Genomic DNA, 23264 nt, shown 5'->3' with positions numbered 1-23264 from the left:
AAAGGAACACATTTGAGTCAGTTCTAATGAGGTAGGTGAACCTAGAGCCTACGTCAGAAAGAGAAAAACAAATATTGTATATTAATGCATATATAAGGAATCTAGAAAGATGGTACTATTTGGTGAACCTATTTGCAGGGCACTAATAGAGACACAGCACAGAGCACAGACTTGTGGACACTGCAAGAGGAGGAAGGAGAGGGTGGGACAAATGTAGAGAGTAACATGGAAACATATATAGTACCATATGTAAAATAGCCAGTGGAAATTTGTTATATGACTCAGGGAGCTCAAACCGGGGCTCTGTGACAACCTAGCAGGGTGGGATGAGGTGGGAGGTGGAAGGGAGTTTCAAGAGGGAGGGGACATGTTGGTGTATGACAGAAGTGAAAGTTGCTCAGTCGTGTCCGACTCTTTGCAACCCCATGAACTAGAGAGTCCATGGAATTCTCCAGGCCAGAATACCGGGGTGGGTAGCCTTTCCCTTCTCCAGGGGATTTTCCCAACCTAGGGATCGAACCCAGGTCTCCCTCATTGCAGGCAGGTTCTTTACCAGCTGGGCCATAAATATGACAGAAACCAACACATTATTGCAAAGTGATTACCCTTCGGTTAAAAACAAACATTTTAAAGATAAAAGCATGGAGAAACTCAAGTTTAAAAAATAAATAAAATTTTAAAAGTCATTCTACCCATACATTTATAAAGTTTAATCTTTTTGCTTAGAACTATATGCTAGGCAATTACTCACAGCATGAGGACCACTTTGTAAACATTGTTTGAATGATAATATGAGGTCCCAGGTCAGAGACATCTTAGCTCATTTCCTCATTCAAAGGGCCCCTACTGGGCAGCGAGTATCTGCCATCTGCTTGTTTGCATAGTCAGGTGGAGACCAGGGGGGTACAGCTGAGAGGAGTGGGGGCCTTATCCTCTGAACAATACAATTTCTTTGACTGATTGGTCTTAAATTTTACTGGGTTAAAGCAATTTAAAAAAAAAAAAAAGTCAACCAGCAGGAAAATGCTAGTTTTGATCATTCAAGGACTACAATGTCTTTTTTTTTTTTTCCTGTCTTCTAGTTCCTCATACAACAATTATTTGTTTAAGCTCCCACGGGCTTGGCCTGGCTGAAGTATTTCACTTCACAGCTTTCAGTAAATAGGGTAATAGGTTGACTGTTTCTATGTTGTCCAAGAGGAAAGAGACATGGCCAAACGTGTCAAACGCCTAGTCAAACAAATTATAAAGCACCCTGACAGATGCTACCTCCCACAGAACGGCAGGAATTCTTCCTCATCCCCACCCTCTCACATACCCCCTTATCCCTGTCAAAATAGGCTAGACCATGCTCGGTCATACAGCCTAATGCTCCTATATTGAGCCTTGGACTTGCTAGGCTACCCTTCCTCTCCATATTGTAGACTTCCTCCAAGTTCAAGCCCTTCCAATGTGATTTCACCAGGCTAACATATCATAGGATTTAATCAATTGCTGGGAGCAATTTTTCTGAGCTTTCTTAATCTATAAAAAGGGAAGAATGTTATTTAGTCATATCATTCCAGGGATCTGAAATTACGTTTACTTCTGCCAAGAGAAATCATGGTGATAAGGAAGTGTTTCCACATGGAAGTGACCTTAATATCCTCAAGTGAAGGAGGTTGACATTTCTTACCATACATTAGTTTCAGTACTTGGCCTCACAATGCTGAGATAAGGACACTGGACCACTAAGAAGCCATGCCTCCCCATCTAAAGGGCTGGTGTTAGGATGAACTAAATCCGATGAGAAAGGAGCCACCGCACCACTTCTGATGCAGCAACTGTGGGGGTTTCAGCGCCCTGGCCACACAGCACCCACTGCAGTGCACTCCCTGCTTGCCCAATGCTGTATTACAGGCACCAAAGCAGGATCACAATCCCTGGGTTCAAATCCAAATTTGCTACTTCTTAGCAGTATGACTTTCTTGGAAGTGTTACTTAACTTCTCTGTACCTTGTGGAAAAAATGGAATATTTCCTGCCATATCAGTAAGCAAAGGATGTCACAGCCATCAGCAATTGCTGCCCTTCTCTATGTGAAGGGCTTAAGGAAACTCAAGATGTGAAAACACAGAATACTGACCCCAGATATTTGAGACGCATATGAAAGGAATGATTTCAGTGAGCACAGACTCTTGCATCTTTCCATGCATAGAAAAGTGCCAAGTTCCTTGAGATATCTGGTTTTTGTTCATTAATAATAACCCGTTGTTGCAAAACTCCTAGCTGCTCCCCTCACCTCCCTGGAGCAGTTTCTCAGAGCTATATGAAACACTGTCTCCCAGGCTACAGGCCTATTTTGCCCCAAATAAAACTTAACTCACAACTCTCACATCGTATATTTTTTTAAGTCAACACTTGGTTTCCTCATCAAGAATGAGTTCTGGACTTCCCTGGTGGTACAGTAGATAGGAATTCGCCTTCCAGTGCAGGGGATATGAGTTTGATCCCTGGTCCCAGAATATTTCACATGTCCCATAGTAACTAAGCTCATACACCACAACTACTGAGCCTGAGTACTGGAACTACTGAAGCCTGCTCACCTGGAGCCTGTGTGCTGCAACAAGAGAAACCACTGATAGGAGAAGCCCACGCACTGAAATGAAGAGTTGCCCCTGCTCACCATAGAGAAAGCCCATGTGCAGCAACAAAGACCCAGCACAGCCATGAATAAACAAATAAATATTTTAAAAAGAATGCGTTCTACTTCACAGAGCTACAATAAAAAATGAATATATGTAAAACCTTAAGAGCAGTACAAACAATAGCTGGGCACAAAGAAATGCTCTATAGATGTTAGTTACTATTAATTAGATGCTGTTTTGAGATCTACATCAACTCTTTCCTTCTCTTTGAAGAAAAGTCCTTTTCTAGAGAAGCAACAGCGAGTAAACCATGGTTCCAGGGAAACCACCATTTACTTGGCCATTCAACAAATCAATATTGAGCACTGAGTGCTCTCAAACTTTAAAAATATGGAGGGATTATGGTGGAGACTACTATCTTGCTAATAAAACTTGCTCTAAATCTTATCTGCTTAATGCTTGTTTAGTGCTTTTTATGAACTAGACATAGCAAAATGTTTCACTCATTTAGTTTGATAGCAATCCTATGAATATGTTGCTGTTATTCCCATTTCACAGATGATAAAATAGAGGCTTAGAGTTCTCAAGTAAACTGCCTAGATCAGCCAAGGAGGTGAGGAGAAAGGGCCACTTCAGTGTGTGTGTATCTTCAGCAAAGGGAAGCATATCTTATCCCTGTTTGTACCACTCAGAGCCTTGCATTTAGCAAGCTCTCCAAAGTATTTTTGGAGTCATTAATTATTAATAGTGTGCAACTAGCTTGAGCTTTAAGAAAACCTAAACTTCACAATTTTTTACTTTTGAATAATACTTGTCAATATATCCAGCAAAACACTTATTTAATAATAGCTCTAGCATAATTAGTTATCCACCTGGAAGATGAAGTTAGACCTGTACCTCATTCCATGTACAAATAAATCCAAACTGATTAAAAGTTTTAATATAAAAATGTTAGAAAAACAAAGGATATTTGTATTGCTTAAAGGGAAATGTGATTTTAAAAAAAGAAAGGTAACACAGATGCTATAAATAAAATCTTAAAATCTTGAGACTTAACAATCTAGAAGTTAAACATTTTAGTATGGCAAAATACACCACAAGCAAAGTTAAGTAACAAACAGTAAGCCAGGGAGAATATGTCCACTTAACATCCATAATAAATGATCTCTTCTATATGACAATTAGAGGTTGCCTGTCCTGCTGAAATCTGCAGGTGTATGTCTTGTGACCAGTCCATGGTATCTTATCAGGTGGGTACAGAGATGGTGGAGTAGAAGACCATGCACTCATCTCCTGCGAGAACACCAAAATCACAAACAGCTGCTGAACAACCATAGACAGGAGAATGCTGGAACCCACCAAAAAAAAAGATACCCCGCATCCAAGGGCAAAGGAGAAGCCGCAACAAATGGTAAGAGGGGGCAATCGCATTTAAAATCAAACCTCATACCCGCCAGAGATGCTTGGAGGGCACAGACAAAACCTTGTGCGCACCAGGAGGAGGGAAAAGAGCAGGACCCCATAAGAGACTGAGACAGACCTGCCTTTGACTGTTTGAGGGGCTCCTGCAGAGGCATGAGTCAGCAGTGGCCTGCCATGGGGACAAAGACTCTGGCAACAGCAGTCCTAGAAGGCACAGTGTGTGCATAAGTCTTCTTAAAGAAGGTCACCACTAGTCCCAATATAGAACCGGGGTGGGCGACTCACAAACTTGAGAACAATTACACCAAAGAATTTCTCACACTGCCATGAAAGTTCTAAGCCCCACAGCAGACTTCCCAACCTGGGGATCTAGCAAAGGACTGAGTATCACCAGGAATCTGACTTTGAAGGTCCACAGGATTTCATTACAGGACTTCCAGAGGACTGGGGAAACAGACTCTTGGAGGGCATGAACAAAACTTGTGCACACCAGGACCCAGAAAAAAGTAGCATGACCCACAAGAGACTGAGCCAGACTTGCCTGTGTGCTTAACAGTCTCTGGCAGAGGTGTGGATTGACAGTGGACTGCCCCAGAGTCAGGAGCACTGACTACAAAGGACTTGGGAGGCCCAAGGTCAGGCAGGCTTAACTCCTTTTGCCAACCCCTATCATAGTCTGACCTCAGGCCAAACTAGTGGGAGGGAACACAGCCTCACCCATCAGCAAAAAATTGGATTAAAGACTTACTAATCATGACCTTGCCCACCAGAACAAGACCCAGATTTCCCCACAGCCACTCCCTCCGATCAGGAAGCTTGCACAAGCTTGCAATGAAAAATGAACCCTCGTCCCCTCCCCCATCAGTGGATGCCCAATATGCTACTGGAGAAGAGCAGAGAAATAGCCCCAGAAGGAATGAAGAGGCTGAGCCAAAGCAGGAACAACAACTAGTTGTGAATGTGTCTGGTGGTGAAAGTGAAGTCCGATGCTGTAAAAAGCAATATTGCATAGGAACCTTAAATGTTAGGTCCATGAATCAAGGTAAACTGGAAGTGGTCAACAGGAGATGGCAAAAGTAAACATCAAAATTTTAGGAATTAGTGAACTAAAATGGATATGATGGGGCAAATTTAATTCAGATAACCATCATATCTACTACTGTGGGCAAGAATCCCTTAGAAGAAATGGAGTAGCCCTCATAGTCAACAAAAGAATCCAAAATGCAGTACTTGGGTGCAAAAAAATCTCAAAAATGACAGAATGATCTTGGTTCATTTCCAAGGCAAACCATTCAATATCACAGTAATCCACGTCTATGCCCCAACTATTAATGCCAAAGAAGTTGATGCTGAATGGTTCTATGAAGACCTACAAGACCTTCTAGAACACCAAAAAAAAAGATGTCCTTTTCATCATTGGGGATTGGAATGCAGAAGTAGGAAGTCAAGAGATACCTGGAGTAACAGGCAAGTTTGGCCTTGGAGTACAGAATGAAGCAGGGCAAAGGCTAATAGTGTTTTGCCAAGAGAACACATTGGTCAGGGCAAACACACTCTTCCAACAACACAAGAGACAACTCTACACATGGACATCACCAGATGGTCAATACCAAAATCAGACTGATTATATTTTTTGAAGCCAAAGAAGAAGAAGCTCTATAAAGTCAGCAAAAATGAGACCAGGAGATGATTGTGGCTCAGATCATGAATTCCTCATTGCAAAATTCAGACTTAAATTGAAGAAAGTAGAGAAAACCACTAGACCATTCAGGTATGACCTAAATCAAATCCCTTACAATTATACAGTGAAAATGACAAATAGATTCAAGGGATTAGATCTGATAGAGTGCCTGCAGAACTATGGACAGAGGTTCATAACACTGAACAAGAGGCACTTATCAAAACCATCACCAAAAAAATTAATGCAGAAAGGCAAAATGGTTGCTGAAGAGGCCTTCTGAGAAAGAAGAGAAGTGAAACACAAAGGAGAAAAGAAAGATATAGCCATCTGAATGCAAAGTTCCAAAGAATACAAAAAAGAGACAAGAAAGCCTTCCTAAGTGAACAATGCAAAGAAATAGAGGAAAACAATAGAATGGGAAAGACTAGAGATCTCTTCAAGAAAATTAGAGATATCAAGGGAATATTTCATGCAAAGATGAGCATAATAAAGGACAGAAACAGTATGGACTTCACAGAAGCAGAAGATATTAAGAATAGGTGACAAGAATACCCAGAAGAACTATACAAAAAAGATCTAAATGACCCAGATAACCACAATCATATGGTCACTCACCTAGAAATGAAGTCAAGTGAGTTTTAGGAAGCATCACTACAAACAAAGCTAGTAGAGGTGATGGAATTTCAGCTGAGATATTTCAAATCCTAAAAGATGATGCTGTTAAAATGCTGCACTCAGTATGCCAGCAAACTTGGAAAACTCAGCAGTAGCCACAGGACTGGAAAAGGTCAGTTTTCATTCCAATCCCAAAGAAGGGCAATGCCAAAGAATGTTCAGAGTACCACACAATTGCACTCATTTCACATGTTAGCAAACTAATTCTCAAAATCCTTCAAGTTAGTCTTCAACAGTATGTGAACCAAGAACTTTCAGATGAACATGCTGGATTTAGAAAGAGCAGAAGAACCAGAGATCAGATTGCCAACATTGTTGGATCATAGAAAAAGCTAAAAAATTCCAGAAAAACATCTATTTCTGCTTTATTGACTATGCTAAACGTTTTGACTGTGTGAAAGTGAAGTGTCCAACTCTTTGCGACCCCATGGACTGTAACCTACCACGCTCCTCTGCCCATGGGATTTTCCAGGCAAGAGTACTGGAGTGGGTTGCCATTTCCTTCTCCAAAGGATCTTCCCAACCCAGGGATGGAACTTGGGTCTCCCGCCTTGTAGGTAAATGCTTTACCATCTGAGCTGAAAATTCTTAGAGAGATAGAAATACCAGACCATCTTACCTGCCTCCTGTGAAACCTGTATGCTGGTCAAGAAGCAGAAGTTAGAACCAGACAGGGAACAACAGACTGGTTTCAAATTGCGAAAGGAGTACGTAAAGGCTGTGTATTTTCACCCTGCTTATTTAACTTTTATGCAGAGTGTGAGGAAGCATTTAACAGGAGGCTTCCTGTGTGCTATTTTGGATCTGTCAGGAATTCTCTGTTCCTTGTTAATTCCTGAATATTCAGGAATTAAGAGGAGAGGCAAGCCTTTCCCCGGGGGCAGGGGGGTGGGGGGGTGGAGCTGAGGAATCCAGGCATTTCCTTCCTTAGTTTTTCTATATGGTAATAAGTACCCTTTTCCTTCTTGTGAACCATATGGTAAAAGTGATTGTTTACAACTCTCTCTCTCTCTTTAATATGGATCACCTATGTTTTTTAAGTCTGGAATTTTAATCTTTATCTTTGCTGAGAATAACTATAGTATATATGCCCACACTATGTTGATTAAAACACCTCTGCTCCATCAGAGCTTTGGTCCCCGTGTCTTGCTTTCTCTCTCTCTCCCTCCCTCTCTCTTTCAGGCTGATCCCCTGGAGTGCAGAGGCTCTCTGAGTTCACTTTCCTGCCCAGGCTTCCAAGACCCTCTCAAGAAGGCACTCTGTGCCTTCACCCCATCGAGAGGGCACCTGAGGTCTCTGTGAACAGAGCAAGCCCTGTGTCAGGGGCTTTATTGGCTTTCTGTGTAAACCAAGGAATATCAGCCTCTTTCTCTCTCCTTTACTTTCTTATCAGTCTACTCCAGACCACCAGGTTCTGGTCCATGAAAGGACCTCAACAGCAGAGGACATAATGCGAAATGGCGAGCTGGATGAAGAACAAGCTGGACTCAAGATCGCTGGGAGAAATATCAATAACCTCAAATATGCAGATAACCTCACCCTTACAGCAGAAAGTCAGGAGGAACTAAAGAGGCTCTTGATGAAAGTGAAAGAGAATGAAAAACTGGCTTAAAACTCAACATTCAAAATACTAGGATCATGGCATCTGGTCCCATCACTTCATGGCAAATAGATGGGGAAACAATGGAAACAGTGACAGACTTTATTTTCGGGCTCCAAAATCACTGCAGACAGTGCCTGCAGCCTTGAAATTAAGAGACTTGCTCCTTGTAAGAAAAGCTATGACAAACCTAGACAGCATATTAAAAAGCAGAGACATTACTTTGCCTACAATGGTCTGTATAATCAAAACTATACAGCTTTGTATATACAAAGCTATACAGTCAAAGCTATATGGCTATACATGACTATTTTTCCAGTAGTCATGTATGGATGTGAAAGTTGGACAATAAAAGGCTGACCACCAAAGAACTGATGATTTCAAATTGTGGTGCTGGAGAAGACTCTTGAGAGTCTCTTGGACAGCAAGGAGATCAAACCAGTCAATCCTAAAGGAAATCAATCCTGAATATTCATTGGAAGGACTGATGCTAAAGTGAAGCTGCAATACTTTGGCCACCTGATGCGAACAGCCGACTCATTGAAAAAGACCCTGATGCTGGGAAAGATTGAAGTCAGATGGAGAATGGGACAACAGAGAAGGAGATAGTTGGATGGCATCACTGACTCAATGGACAGGAGTCTGAACCAACTCTGGGAGATGGTGTAGGACTGGGAAGCCTGGCATGCTGCAGTCTATGGGCTCACAAACTGTCAGACATGACTGAGGGGCTGAACAACAACAGAGATTGTAGGGTAACGCACTTCAGTGGATATATAAGATACACAGAGTAAATAGTTTCTATTTAATTAATTTATTCAACACTTAAGTAAGTTAATTCTATTTAAATCCATTTAGAAGCAACTGGGATTTTTTTTTAAGTGCTTTAACACACATGTTGTCTTTAGCCTGGTTGATCAGCATGGCTATCCATCTCTGGCTGTATCTGCAACATTTTTCCTCTTCCTCATTCCTCACCCACTAGCCTCATTGCTATTCCTAGATGTTCTAGAACCTCCTGCCTCAGGACTTTTTCATGTGCAATCCCTCCCTTTGGATACTCTTGCCCCACATACTCCCTTGCTTGATGCCTTATTCCGTTTATGCCTTCCTTCAAATGTCCCCTCCTCAGTCAGCCCTTCTGAGACCATAAAGGCAAGGACTCCGTTTGCTTCTGCTGTGTCCCCCATGCGTAAAGCAGTACCCTGCCCATAACAAGAACTCAAACAAAAATCTGTTGAATCATAGGATTAATTAATTTTTTCACTTAATTAGAGTCTTATAATAAGATCTGCTTATCCAGGATATTTACATTTCTTGATTTGAATGTAATATACACCCTGATCTTTTTTTTTCCTTTTACATCCCTCCAGCTCAACATACCTGTCTCCCTGAAGCATGTAAAGTTTCATCCTTGTGAAACGTGCCAACGTGAATTATTCATTATAGAGATTTTGCTGTCTAAACAATTCTCATGAAGCCAGCACTTGCAACAAATACTATTGCAGTATGACTCATTCTCCTTTCATCTGGTTGATGATGAAAATCAGTCAATATGGAAATTTTAGCTATTTGCCATCTGTTAGCAAGTTGTCTCATAGCATTCTGTCCTGTGGTGATTCCAGGTTAAAGAGGCACTTCATTACCATTTCCTGCAATAATTTCCACCAAAATGTGAAGTTATCCTGCCCCATTCCTGTGCTGACCTGCTGTCACACCATGGAGAGGTCTCACAACAAGCTCAGCAGGTCCCAGTAGGACACAGTGACCTGCATGTTTTACATCAGATTGGAGAAGGATAAATGCTATTTTCATCATCGAGCCCAGGACAAGGTGTAAATAAAACATACAAAGTGGTTTAAAATCCTTGTTCTCAAGACGTAAAAATACAATAGGAGATTCAAGTTATGAAATCATGAGGCAGCTTGTTATAATGAAAGTTAGAATGAAATAGATGATAAATAGAAGCCAAACACTGTGCTGGGGAAAGGTACACTGAGACGGAAAGGAGAGAAAGAGGTTTTGTGTATAAGGATGCGGACGCTTGGGTTCAATTGTGGTAGACTCAAGGGTGTGGAGGGACTTCCCTGGCAGTCCAGTAATTAGGACTCTGAGCTTGTACTGTGGGGTGGGGTGCCCCTTTGAAACCTGGTTGGGGAACTAAGATCTTGTAAGCCATGCAACATGGCCAAAAAAGGGGAGGCTGGAGAGGAATTTAAGGTACAATAAAGAAGGGATGATTATTGGTGAAGTAGATGATAACAAGTGCTGAGGCAGACAGGACAGTCTCGGGCAAGGGGAAGGATGACTTCCTCCTCTGAGACATGGGGGTGTGAGTTGAAAAGAATGCATGGGGATGTGGTGAGCCCTTATTGAGGAACAGGGAAGTTTATGCCACGGTCTTCTCAGAGAAGTGGAAGGCTAGGTGACTGAGAGAATGAGGAAGGAAGGAATGAAGAAGGAAGGCTAGGTCACTGAGTGAATGCACAAAGAAGAATGAGGTTGCAAATGAAGATATCCCCAACAGCTGAGGGGAATAAGAGAGTAACTGAGGGTAAAGAAATGAACCCAACTGCATTGAGGGGTCAGCTAAAGAATGATCACCTAACTGTGTAATAGGGAAATCAAGCAATGTGGTTATGTTTTGGTTTTGGATTTGTGTTCCGCCAGTACTATCCCATCAGTTTGTATGTGAACTGACTGAGGCTTACCCTTGAACTGCAAGGAGATCCAACCAGTCCTAAAGGAGATCAGTCCTGGGTGTTCATTGGAAGGACTGATGCTAAAGCTGAAACTCCAGTACTTTGGCCACCTCATGCAAAGAGTTGACTCATTGGAGAAGACCCTGATGCTGGAAGGGATTGGGGGCAGGAGGAGGAGGAGACAACAGAGGATGAGATGGCTGGATGGCATCACTGGCTCGATGGACATGAGTTTGGGTAAACTCTGGGAGCCGGTGATGGACAGGGAGGCCTGGCGTGCTGCGATTCATGGGGTTGCAAAGAGTCGGACATGACTGAGCAGCTGAACTGAAATGAACTGAACTGAGGCTTACCTGCAGTGAGAAATCAACTAGGTTCCTGAAAAGAAAGTTAAAGGGTGAGAAGAAAGGGGGAAGTTCATGAGAGCAGAAGAAATGAGCATGAGGTCCACACTGGATAGGGAAACAAACTAAGCCAGCAGGGACTCAGGCTTTGAGAAAAAAAGGAAGACTTTCAAGGCACCAGAAGTAGAAATGCTATCACAGAGCAGGTCTAGGGGGAAGCAGGATGTAGAAAAGATAGAGGTTCACCTTTGCAGAAAGGAGCTTCAGGGTTTGTAATTTCAGATTCTGCAAGGGGACCTGTCCAAGCAGTGGCCTGCTAACATGGAGAGGAAGAAACATGGTGGGGCCAGAATACTGGATGAATGAGTTACTCCTCCAGTCACTGGGGTTACCCTGGATGACTGGCAGGGACTAAGTACCAGGCACGCTCTAGTACTTAGATCCAGGGGCCAAGATGCTCGAGGCATCTGGAGGAACCTGGAGGTATGAACAGCCTGCAATACAGCTAACTGGTGCTGTCATAAGAAGTGGTGATCAACTCACCATCTGAAAGCAGAAATGAAGAGCAGCAACACGGTGCTGTCTGCCTGGCTTCAACATGCAGGGACTGTAAGGTTGTAGGGAAATTGTCTTTAAAAAAAAAGGGGGGGGTGGGGCGCTGAGCACACAGGGAAGCGGGAGGACGGTGACCGTAGTGGAAGGGTCAGGTTGGGCAAGAGCCCCAGACCACATGGAGAAGCCCTTCACCTCGACATTTCCGAGGCTCACAGCACTCCCTTCCCCCCACCACCACCTTTAGCTCCCGACTCTTCAGCGACATCATGGGGTTCCTTCAAGATTCCCTTTGGTCAGAGGATTTCAATGGTTGCATCATACTCTTTGCCCAACAGCCCCCAGCATTCACGTTTTGGGTCCAAGTGATAGATTTGAACTCGACAGAGAAAAACTTTCAAGCAAATACAGCTGTCCAACAAGGATGAACTTTCCCAGAGTAACAACCAGAGGTGTCTGGACACTGCTCCATAACCAGTAGCCCCACTGTTGGGCATAGCTCTTAATAAGTTAACTATGAACAAGGAAATGTCCCTGAGAAGAAAGCCTAGTTAGGAAAGAATCAGAAAACCACCTGTCCTCAAACATCTCACACCTCTTCTCCCCCCACCACCTCAGTGTGTCCACATGGCCAAGGACTGGAGACTCTGACAATTAAGGTGCAAACAGGCTGCAAGAAAGTCATACTGGCTAGCATTTATAAGGATCAGCTTTGATCTCAAATGCAACTGTGCTCTGATTCTAGCTCCGCCACACCCATTCTTGAGCAAATTTCATCATTTCTGTAAGTTTCAGTATCTGTACCTCTAAAGTAAGAAAATTAAATACTGTTTACTTCATATAGGGTTTTTGAGACTATGAAGCACAGTTCTAGAACCAGACATATGGTCAATAATCAGTAAATGTTGAGTATTATTACTGATACTATCACATTAATATCAATGTTGTTATTATATCAAATACATATATCTATATGCATTAAGACTCATACATGTATATACATCACACAGCAGACCTTCTGGGAATGTCTGTAAAATGAATGCTTATGTCCTTCTCCAGGGATGCATTCATCTAGCCATAGATATTAGTGATTCCAAGAAAGTTTATTTCCTCCATTTGCACATGAAAATTGAGTGTTTTCCATAGACACCTCATTTCTCCATTGGACAGAAGAGTCAAATAGGTCACCCGTCTTTGCTCTCACAACTAAGATCTGTGATAAAGTCTGCCACATTGCCTGGTGCCTGGTCTCACACTTTTGGACCAACCACCAATCAGCTCACCCTTCACAGTGCTCACACAAGGGTTCCTTTCTGAAACAGCAGTGGTATCAGTCTCTCTCTCCAGTACCATGTTGAACAAAATTGTTAGGAGTACAGTAAGTCCCCTACATATGAATGAATTCTGTTTCAAGAGCATATTCATAAATCCAATTTGTTCATAAGCCCAAAGTCAGCCTAGACACCCAACTAACAATCAAAAGGCAAGCAGCAATTTCACTCACACCTGATGTTGATGGAACACACGTTCCCATCTCTGAAAGTCTGCAACTTGAAGGTTATTATGTAGGGGACTTACGAAGATATTCTTGACTTGTTCCTAATCTTGGGAGATAAACATTGAATCATCTGCCATTGAGTATAATTTTAGCGATAGGGTTTTGGTTTTTTTTTTTTTAAAAGAGGTTTGAGGATGCCTAGTATGCTGAGAGTTTAAGCAGAGATGGATGTTGGCTTTTGCCAAATGCATTTTCTGTAGCTATTGAGATGATTATGCTTCTTCTTTGGTCTTTTAACATGGTGAAATACACTGATGTTCAAATGTTCTTCAAACATTAGGCCAAACATGAATTCCTAGATAAACATCACCTGGTCACAATGTAGTATCCTCATTATATACTGTTGAATTTCCTTTCTAACATCTTGGTAAGAATTTTTGCATCAGTATTCATGTGAGATATTGCTGTGATTTTTTTTCTTCTAGTGTTTGTCTTGTTTTGTAGAAATGCTAGCCCTACAGAAATTTCAAGTATTGCCTCCTCTTCGATTTCTGAAAAAGAAGTGTGTGTGTGTGTGTGTGTGTGTGTGTGTGTACTCTTCATAGCCCCATCTGCCCCTGGGAAATTCCAGGCATTAATTATCAAGTGTATTGACTGAGTTATTAGAGGCATCAAGAAGAAGAGTCAAGAGCAGAGATTGTTGCTGTTTATTGGTTTTACTTAAGATTCATAAACATGTTGAGAACTTTATAATTCCTTCTGATAAATCAGCATTTCTGCATGTCTTTAATTTGGGGCAGTATTCAAGGACCTCAGTTCTTGATACTGACCAAAATCCTACCGTCTATAACTCACAACTCCAGCATTCGAGGTTCAGAAAAATGGCAATGCTGGGAACCTGCTGAGCAGTCAGTCTTGCTCCCTTGGTCTCCCTTCAACTCTCCCAAAGACGTCTGAGACTTTAGTACAGGGCTAAGGATACAAGAAAAAGACACATAGCCACTGGACAACTTCAGTCCTAGTGCTGAATCCCTGAAAAACTCACATCATGTGGAACAATTAACATTTACCAGAATTTCCTATTCTTTGTTTTATGTTTAATGCACATACATAAGCCCATCCCAAATGTGCTGTAACTGGTTGAGGGACAAATTTCTTCAACTCCCAGCCCCTCTCCTTCAGAATTCAAATCTGTACATTCCTCTCCCATCAGGTGTCTCTTGCAGTCTAAAATGTCTCATGTTAGCATCTGCATTTCCCCTTCATTTACAAGCCCCTCTCCCAAACAAATCAGCCTCTCTTCCAGATCTCTCATCACTAAAGGGTAACAATGGCTTTTAAGAGAAATCCGGGTCATTCCTGGAACCCACTTTTTCCTAATACCAATGTATCACCAGGTCCTCTCAATGTTACCCATCAACACCATATTTCCTCAATTCTAAACAATGAGATATTCCTAGAAACAAAAGTGTGGTGAACATTAAATTGAATAACAGAGAACTTGCTTAACAAATTAAGTGTTCAGTATCTACACTATTTTTTCACAACATACATCAAACAACCATTAGGCAAAGGGGTGGGTTCTGTCACTGAGATTGTGTCACTGATAACTGTCACTGCTCTGCATGTGACTTGGCTGGACAGCACAGATGTTCCTACATCTGTTACCACATTTGGGGGACACTGCACAATAGAATTTCTCATTTGGACTCTTCACTCTGTCCTAAAATATCTTCAATACAATTCACTTACAGGAAACTTGCAAAAATTTAGTATAAAGAACTCCTTTATGCCCTTAAGATTCTCCAAGTTTAATATTTTGTTTGCTTTCTAAACCATTTCAAAGTCAGTTACAGACTGATGAGATGGTGCTTCTTTACCCCTAAAGGGATCTTCCCAATCCAGGGATTGAACCCAGGTCTCCTGCATTGCCGCTGCTGCTGCTAAGTCGCATCAGTCGTGTCAGACTCTGTGCGACCCTATAGACGGCAGCCCACCAGGCTTCCCCGTCCCTGGGAGTCTCCAGGCAAGAACACTGGAGTGGGTTGCCATTTCCTTCTCCAATGCATGAAAGTGAAAAGTGAAAGTGAAGTCGCTCAGTCACGTCCAACTCTTCGCGACGCCTTGGACTGCAGCCTACCAGGCTTCTCCGTCCATGGGGTTTTCCAGGCAAGAGTACTGGAGTGGGTTGCCATTGCCTTCTCTGCTCCCGCATTGCAAGGAATTCTTTACCAGCTGAGCCACCAGGGAAGCCCCGGTATTACCTGAGAGTCCTCCAAACCTGGTAAAAGATAGTAATCCACAGATGTAAGAAGCCTTACCAACCTTTAGCAGAATAAATTTTAAAAATCCTTTTTTAGACATGTGATAGGAATACTGCAGAGAACCAAAAGCAAAGAGAAAATCCTAAAATCTAGAAGCAGTCAGAAAAAAAACAACTTATTGTTTTCCAAATCAGCTAACATGATAGAACCTAAGGGTTAGAAACCAAGAAATAATGAAAAGATATCACCAAGCTTCTGAAAGAAAACAGTATCTAACCTAGAATTTTGGAATCAGTGAAATTATCCTTCAAGAACTAAAGGAGAAGAATTTTTTTAAACAACACCGAGAATGTTATTGGGTGATCACTCTATAGGAAATATTAAAGAATGATATTAAAGCTGGATAATTCAGTCCCAGGTAGAAGCAAAGAAATGACAACTGGAACAAGGAAGAAGAAAAACAATAAATCTAGATGAATATAAAACAGTAATAGCTACAACTCATGGGGTTTTAAATGAACTAGAACTTAAATATTTGACAAAAATAGCATGCAAGTTAGGTGGGATGTAAATGGATTCAAAGTGACTTGAAGGTTCTAAGCTTATCAGCAATAAGGTAAAAGCACCAATTACCATTAGCTTTCCAAATTGATACATAGGTTCACTGAAATCAATCCTACTAAATAAATCTCAGCCTTTTTTCCCTAGAAAGTTATCAAGCTGATCCTAAAATTCATGCAAAGGACTCAAATTAGCCAAAACAACTTTGAAAAAGCACAAAATTGAAGAGCTCACACTATCTGATTTCAAGACTTACAAGGAAGCTATAGTATTGAAAACAAGCTTAATATTAGTATAAAGATAGAAAGATAGATAAAGGGAACAGAGTAGAAAAACCCATGTACATATGAACTGATTTAAAAACAACATACGCCAAGCCAGTGCATTGGAGAAGGATAGTCTTTTCAACATATAACCCTCAAACAATTGAATATCCATATATACATATATATAAAAAAGAAGCCTGGGCAAATACCTCAAAATTATACAAATGTAAGTTCTAGAACTATCCTATCTATAGGAAATCACAGAAAATCTTTGTGACTTTGGATTAGGCAAAAATTTCTTCAAAAGAACATTGAAAGCACAATATATAAAAGAAAAATGATAACACTGGACTTCAAAATTAAGTATTCCTGCTCTCTGCAAGACACTGTTACACTGTTAAGAGAATAAAAAGACAAACTACAGACTAAAGGAATGATATTTATGAAGATATTTTAAAAGGATTCATATTCAGAAACTGTTAGAAAAAAGTTCTCAGCTCAGAAATAAGAAAACTACCTAATTTTTAAACAAATTAAAAATAGGTTGAAGATTCAGACACTTCACCAAAAAAAGATACACAAGTGGCCAAAAAAAGGCATATTAAGATGCTTAATCATTAGGAAAATGTAAATTAAAACCCCAAGACCTCTATTAAAGTGGCCAAAATTTAAAAGATTGGTCCTATTAAGTGTTGTTAAGAATGTGGAAAAAAATGGAATTCCCAGTGGGAATGAAAAATAGTACAAGGACTTCAGAAAACAATTTGGCAGCTTCTTTAAAAGAAGAAAAGTAGAATTCTGTATCACCAAAACTACCATTTAATAGAAAAACCTGTAATTACTTTTTAAAATCCAGATGCACATCAGAATTATCTTGACACTTTTTGAAAAATACAAATGCCCAGTTATTGCTTTTTTTCTCCAAAGCTACAGATATGAGCTTTGGAGAAAAAAAGTTTCTAATGAGTAGCTATGCTTAAAAACAACTGGACTATATGATGATCTTGTATCTAGTTTATTTTTTTAATTTCATATTCAGCGCTCCCATTTCATTTAGTTTGTGTTTTCCAATTACTGCAACTTTTTTTTTAATGTTCTTTATCAAGTGTAGTAGAAAAGTTTCCAAATACATACATGTAAACAGTATGTATAACGTATATTTTTTAGAAAACTTATGAATTTTTGCCTAACTAAAAAATTCATGACATTTTGATTCCACTTTTATGACTTAGTATGAGTAGAATGCTAGATTTCTAATTTTTTAAAAAATAGATATGCAACAAGCAACAAAGATTTACTGTATAGCACAGGGAACTACAGTCAATATCTTGTAATAACCTACAATAGAAAATGATCTGAAAAATAATATATGTGTATACGTATAACCGAATCACCCTGCTGTGCACCTGAAACACTGTAAGTCAACTATATTTCTTTTTTTTTTCATTTTTCAATTGATTCTTATTTATTTTATTGTAAATTAATTTATTGTAAATTATTGTAAATTTATTACAATAAATTTATTGTAAATTATCTTATTGTAAATCAACTACACTTTAATAAAATTTAAAAAAATAAAGGATGCTTGCATTGCTGATAAAATATACATTAGTTGGTAAAACACAGAAAAGCAGTGAAGCAATTGCCATAAAACACAGAATAAAGGTGATTTGAACTGGAGGGTGGAGTGGGGAGTTTGTGCTTCTGGGGAGCCAGCAATGTTCTATATCTGACCATAGTACTGGTTATATAGGTGTTCATTTTGTAAATTACTCTTTAAACTATTTATATACGTTTTATGCTGGAGAAGGCAATGGCACCCCACTCCAGTACTCTTGCCTGGAAAATCCCATGGGCGGAGGAGCCTGGAAGGCTGCAGTCCATGGGGTCACTGAGGGTCGGACACGACTGAGCGACTTCACTTTCATTTTTCACTTTTGTGCATTGGAGAAGGAAATGGCAACCCACTCCAGTGTTCTTGCCTGGAGAATCCCAGGGGCGGGGGAGCCTGGTGGGCTGCTGTCTATGGGGTCACACAGAATCAGACACGACTGAAGTGACTCAGCAGCATATGTTTTATGCATCTTTCTAGATGTATTATGTATGCTCCATTTAAATTTCTAAAAGTCATATTCTTCAAAGAAATTTCACACACATTTTAAACAAAGGTCTTCTTTTGATCTTTCTATTACCCCTGTGGTTCCTGTGAAAACCTGTCTGTATTAGTCAGGGCCCCACCAAAAAAAGAAATCACTTATTTGTGTGAAGTTGGTAATTTGAGAAGAGTTTAACAAAGGGACTCTACAAAAATGTGGGCAGGATTTAAGGAAACCAAAAGTGTTAATAATACTCTGGTATTAGTAACTTAGTAGTACCATTACCACATACAGGCTTTTGGGGCAGGGAGAGAAAGGCAGTATGAGAACCAGGAAACAGAGCTCTGCGCAAAGAGCTGCTTGATGGGAGCTAGGACTTCTAGTGGAAGGATGCAGCCTGTTCACAGTGCAGTCATTATGAAAGTGAAAGTGAAAGTGAAAGTGAAGTCAGTCGTGTCCGACTCTTTGCAACCCCATGGACTGTAGCCCACCAGGCTCCTCAGTCCATGGAATTCTCCAGGCAAGAGCACTGGAATGGGTTGCCATTTCCTTCTGCAGAGGATTTTCCCAACCCAGGGATTGAACCTGGGTCTCCAGCACTGCTGCTGCTGCTGCTGCTAAGTCGTTTCAGTCGTGTCCCACTCTGTGTGACCCCATAGACGACAGCCCACCAGGCTCCCCCGTCCCTGGGACTCTCCAGGCAAGTCCAGTGGAGACTTGAGTGGGTTGCCATTTCCTTCTCCAATGCACAAAAGTGAAAAGTGAAAGTGAAGTCGCTCAGCCGTGTCCAACTCCTAGCGACCCCATGGACTGCAGCCTACCAGGCTCCTCCGTCCATGGGATTTTCCAGGCAAGAGTACTGGAGTGGGGTGCCATTGCCTTCTCTTCCCACACTGTAGGCAGATGCTTTACCGTCTGAGCCACCGTGATTATAGAAAGAGCGTAAATATGCTGACCTAACTCTTCTCCCTTCCTCTGATCCTTTCTCAGAGCTCCCTTGTTGTTGAACTGGACTAGAAACCAGAAGGAAGAGATGCAGTACATTTAGATCAACCTCCCCGGGAATAGGCTTCCAAGGTGGCTCAATGGTCAAGAATCCACCTGCCAATGCAGGAAACGCAGGAGACACGGATTCAATCCCTGGGTGGGGAAGATCCCCTGGAGGAGGGCATGGCAAGCCACTCCAGCGTTCCCGCCCAGAAAATCCCATCGACAGAGGAACTGTGGCCTACGGTCCACAGGATCGCAAAAGAGTTGGGTGCAACTAAGCACACGTGCATGCAGGGAACGCGGCAGGAAGGATAGAGAGTAGATCTGGAGGGATGAGAAGTTGATCACACGTTCACCTGAAGCTAAAACGTTAGCTGCCTCCATTATTTTTCTTTTAAAGCACAGGGTCTGGGGGAAAGGGAAACATGACTAAGTGACATAAAACATAGCTTATATAATCCCTCTTCTGCAGCAGGTCACAGGGCCTCAGCTGGTACTCAAGGCTACCTCTACCACCTATTTCTTTTTTTTTTAATCACTTCACTGCTTTTTTTTTTTTTTTACTTTACAATATTGTATTGGTTCTGCCACACATCAACATGAATCTGCCATGGGCGTACACATGTTCCCCATCCTGAACCCCCCTCCCACCTCCCTCCCTGTACCATCCCTCCAGGTCATCCCAGTGCACCAGCCCCAAGCATCCTGTATCGAACCTGGACTGGCAGTTTGTTTCTTATATGATATTATACATGTTTCAGTGCCATTCCCCCAAATTGTCCCACCCTTTCCCTCTCCCATAGAGTCCAAAAGACTGTTCTATACATCTGTGTCTCTTTTGCTGTCTCACATACCAGGTTATCGTTACCATCTTTCTAAATTCCATATATATGCATTAATATACTGTATTGGTGTTTTTCTTTCTGGCTTACTTCACTCTGTATAATAGGCTCCAGTTTCATCCACCTCATTAGAACTGATTCAAATGTATCCTTTTTAATAGCTGAGTAACACTCCATTGTGTATAGGTACCACTGCTTTCTTATCCATTCACCTGCTGATGGACATCTAGGTTGCTTCCATGTCCTGGCTATTATAAACAGTGCTGCGATGAACATTGGCGTACACATGTCTCTTTCAATTCTGGTTTCCTCAGTGTGTATGCCCAGCAGTGGAATTGCTGGATCATAAGGCAGTTCTATTTCCAGTTTTTTAAGGAATCTCCACACTGTTCTCCAAAGTAGCTGTACTAGTTTGCATTCCCACCAACAGTGTAAGAGGCTTCCCTTTTCTCCACACCCTCTCCAGCATTGATTTCTTGTTGACTTTTGGATAGCAGCCATTCTGATTTGTGTGAAATGGTACCTCATTGTGGTTTTGATTTGCATTTCTCTGACAATGAGTGACGTTGAGCATCTTTTCATGTGTTTGTTAGCCATCTGTATGTCTTCTCTGGACAATTGTCTGTTTGGCCCATTTTTTGATTGGGTCGTTTATTTTTCTGGAATTGAGCTGCTGGAGTTGCTAGTATATTTTTGAGATTAGTTCTTTGTCAGTTGTAAGTCAACTATATTTCAATAAAAAAAATATATATATATTAAGAAAAAGAAGCTTATATGGATTGATGCTAATGGAATAACAAATTTATTTTTCTAAGACCATGCACAAATCTAAAAAAATAACAAATTACTATGCTGCACACTTGAAACTAATATAATATTTTAACTGTGCTTCGATAAATATTTTAAATGCCAAAAAAAAATGTCATCCAGACCATAGAGTTCTATGTAGACATTAAGACCAGGGATTGATTCCGTCTGTGAATGTGAAGGGCACCAAGACCAATTAATAAGTGAAAAACTCAAGGCACAGAAGAATGTGCTGTGTTCATCCTGTTTGGGTGGGGCCATAAATGACATGCTTTTATGCGCTAGAGGATTTCTCTATAGACTCAAACTTAGGCGGTGTGAGGGAAACGTGGTTGACGTGAGCAAACCAGCTCATGAGAGAAGCTCACGAAAAAAAATTTCATTTTAGTGCCATTTTGTTCTGTCTGAATTTTACCTTCTACTAATTTTCATACAATTTAAATTAAAATAAATAATGCTATCTACGCAGTGAGCTAATTAAAAAAACTAAAAGAAGCTGTCTGTATACAACTTTTCTGTAAAGTCTGACTCACCAATATCAATGTTGTTATTCTTCAGATCAGATCAGTCGCTCAGTCATGTCCGACTCTTCTCGACCCCATGAACCACAGCACACCAGGCCTCCCTGTCCATCACCAACTCGCGGAGTTCACTCAGACTCCAGTCCATCGAGTCAGTGATGCCATCCAGCCATCTCATCCTCTGTCGTCCCCTTCTCCTCCTGCCCGCAATCCCTCCCAGCATCAGAATCTCTTCACATGAGGTGGCCAAAGTACTGGAGTTTCAGCTTTAGCATCATTCCTTCCAATGAACACCCAGGGCTGATCTCCTTCAGAATGGACTGGTTGGATCTCCTTGCAGTCCAAGGGACTCTCAAGAGTCTTCTCCAACACCACAGTTCAAAAGCATCAATTCTTCGGTGCTCAGCTTTCTTCACAGTCCAACTCTCACATCCATACATGACCACTGGAAAAACCATAGGCTTGACTAGACAGACCTTCGTTGGCAAAGTAATGTCTCTGCTTTTGAATATGCTACCTAGGTTGGTCATAACTTTCCTTCCAAGGAGTAAGCGTTTTTTAATTTCATGGCTGCAGTCACCATCTGCAGTGATTTTGGAGCCCAGAAAAATAAAGTCTGACACTGTTTCCACTGTTTCCCCATCTATTTCCCATGAAGTGATGGGACCGGATGCCACGATCTTCATTTTCTGAATGTTGAGCTTTAAGCCAACTTTTTCAGTCTCCTCTTTCACTTTCATCAAGAGGCTTTTTAGTTCCTCTTCACTTTCTGCCATAAGGGTGCTGTCATCTGCATATCTGAGGTTATTGATATTTCTCCCGGCAATCTTGATTCCAGCTTGTGTTTCTTCCAATCCAGCGTTTCTCATGATGTACTCTGCATATAAGTTAAATAAACAGGGTGACAATATACAGCCTTGACGTACTCCTTTTCCTATTTGGAAACAGTCTGTTGTTCCATGTCCAGTTCTAACTGTTGCTTCCTGACCTGCATACAGATTTCTCAAGAGGCAGATCAGGTGGTCTGGTTATTCCCATCTCTTTCAGAATTTTCCACAGTTTATTGCGATCCACACAGTCAAGAAAGCAGAAATAGATGTTTTTCTGGAACTCTTGCTTTTTCCATGATCCAGTGGATGTTGGCAATTTGATCTCTGGTTCCTCTTCCTTTTCTAAAACCAGCTTGAACATCAGGAAGTTCACGGTTCACATATTGCTGAAGCCTGGCTTGGAGAATTTTGAGCATTACTTTACTAGCGTGTGAGATGAGTGAAATTGTGAAGTAGTTTGAGCATTCTTTGGCTTTGCCTTTCTTTGGGATTGGAATGAAAACTGACCCTTTCCAGTCCTGTGGCCACTGCTGAGTTTTCCAAATTTGCTGGCATATTGAGGGCAGCACTTTCACAACATCATCTTTCAGTATTTGGAATAGCTCAACTGGAATTCTATCACCTCCACTAGCTTTGTTCGTAGTGATGCTTCCTAAGGCCCACTTGACTTCACATTCCAGGATGTCTGGCTCTAGGTGAGTGACCACACCATCGTGATTATCTGGGTCGTGAAGATCTTTTTTGTACAGTTCTTCTGTGTATTCTTACCATCTCTTAATATCTTCTGCTTCTGTTAGGTCCATACCATTTCTGTCCTTTATTGAGCCCATCTTTGCATGAAATATTCCTTTGGTATCTCTGATTTTCTTGAAGAGATCTCTAGTCTTTCCCATTCTGTTGTTTTCCTCTATTCTTAAGAGAACCAAATATTTATTGGACTTTAGTCTAAAAATAAGAATCACCTGAATTAGAACTTTCACCTTTAAT

General features: G+C 41.1%; 2 long non-coding RNA genes across 2 annotated transcripts in view; one reads left to right on the top strand and one right to left on the bottom strand.

Annotated features, from left to right (window-relative positions):
- The window catches only part of LOC147364537 (uncharacterized), a 29043-nt gene extending 18876 nt beyond the window's left edge, over positions 1-10167 (top strand). Inside the window, exons 2-3 of the long non-coding RNA XR_015134641.1 lie at positions 3877-4037; positions 9378-10167. This is a non-coding gene — a long non-coding RNA (uncharacterized LOC147364537). The remainder of the gene's footprint in view (positions 1-3876; positions 4038-9377) is intronic.
- Positions 1-23264, bottom strand: part of LOC147364536 (uncharacterized) — a 131992-nt gene that overhangs the window by 58928 nt on the left and 49800 nt on the right. The window lies entirely within an intron of this gene.

This window comes from Bos grunniens, chromosome 10, assembly GCF_055505025.1.
Source record: "Bos grunniens cultivar Pamir isolate PY7600 chromosome 10, Bosgru_T2T1.0, whole genome shotgun sequence".
Classification (NCBI taxonomy): Eukaryota; Metazoa; Chordata; class Mammalia; order Artiodactyla; family Bovidae; genus Bos; species Bos grunniens.
This window is presented reverse-complemented; position numbering and strand designations above follow the sequence as displayed.